Consider the following 1,531-nt stretch of genomic DNA (forward strand, 5'->3'; position numbering starts at 1 on the left):
TGTAGAGCTCCGTGTTAGTGTAGTATTAGCATATTCATGCAGTCTTTGTCTTTTGGTATAAAAAATCTATGGGTTATTATGTTTAGGTGATCGCATCTTGTTGTTGTTATGGTCACACTACTTTGCTATTAGCTATCATGCTTTTATTTCAATTTCTATGTTGATTTGCTTGAGAAGTCTTTGGAAACAACCTATCCACCTCGAAGAGGTAGTGATAAGGCCAAGTGTATCCCTCCCCAGGCTCGACTTTGTGGAATTGCACTGAGTTCTTTTATTGTTGTGCATACGAATCTAGTTATGCTTCTTGGGGTGCGTCCTTTCCCAAACCTTGCTGACATAGGATGCTTTGTGCACCGGGTTACCCTTTTATTTTGCATTGTTAATTTTATAGTCCCACTTTGTGATTATGGATTTAGGTATTTCTTGGGTCCTTATGTTGAATGGATAATGGAATTATATTTATTTATATATGTACCTTTTTCGTGTATCTGTTGTTTAGTATATCACTAATAATCTTCAAGCTACATCTGCCTTTTTGTAGGATTTCAATTGGATGTATGAAGGATGGGCAAAGGTGGATGCATGATTTAGACTTGATGGGTTCAACCTCCATTTCTTTTGCCATTATGGTTTTAGATTATAATATTTTAGAAAATTTAGTGGTTTTCACATATATATTAGTAATCCGTGTTAAAAATGCTAGGTTCAGCTGAACTCTTTGATTATACATTGCATCTGGCCTTTTGAGATGCAATATTGCTTTTTTCAGTTTCTGCTTTTAGTAACCCTTGTTTTTGCAGGTCCTTATCATGGTGGAGTTTGGAAAATAAAGGTGGAAATTCCAGATGCATACCTGCATAAATCTACGTCAATTGGTTTTATTAATAAAATGTACCATCCAAATGTTGATGAGATGTGAGTTTTCAACAGCTTAATTCTGTAGATAATTTCATCCTTCTAAGTGTTGTTTTAGCCGAAGTCTAAAATTTCAACGCTTATCATTTTTCAGCTCAAGATCAGTTTGTTTAGATGTTATCAACCAGACCTGGAGTCCCATGTTTGGTAATTGGATATGAGCAATGATAAGATTTTGAAATTTCTATGGTTTTTCCGCCCACTTCCTTTTTAGTAACATAGCTGGTTTTGAAACAATTTCCAGATTTGACAAATGTGTTTGAAGTGTTTCTCCCACAACTTCTCTTGTATCCTAACCCGTCGGACCCATTGAATGGGGAGGCAGCTGCCCTGATGATGCGAGACCGAACTTCATATGAACAAAGAGTCCAAAGGTATAATGATCCATATCAGCTGCTTATTTGTTACAAAAACTTGTGCTTGCTTTAAGTGGACGAGAAGAACGAACTATTAGAAGTCCTTGAATCTTTGAGTCAGGTAGACTCAATAGAATTAAAACCTCATAGCTTTAGTTTGGTTTAGGGTCCACTGGAGACAACCTCTCTACCTGCCAAGGTAGGGGCAAGGTTTGCATTCACTCTACCTTCCCCAGATACCACTCGCGGGACTATACTAG

The 1,531-nt window shown here is 37.1% G+C and overlaps 1 long non-coding RNA gene across 1 annotated transcript; it reads left to right on the plus strand.

Moving 5' to 3' along the window:
- Nucleotides 1-804: 804 nt before the first annotated feature.
- LOC138339054 (uncharacterized) lies at nucleotides 805-1,283 on the plus strand. Its single transcript, XR_011212083.1, has 3 exons — nucleotides 805-915; nucleotides 1,010-1,062; nucleotides 1,160-1,283. It is a non-coding gene; the product is annotated as an uncharacterized lncRNA (long non-coding RNA).
- The last annotated feature ends 248 nt before the right edge of the window (nucleotides 1,284-1,531 follow it).

Source organism: Solanum lycopersicum, chromosome 10 (assembly GCF_036512215.1).
Source record: "Solanum lycopersicum chromosome 10, SLM_r2.1".
NCBI lineage: Eukaryota > Viridiplantae > Streptophyta > Magnoliopsida > Solanales > Solanaceae > Solanum > Solanum lycopersicum.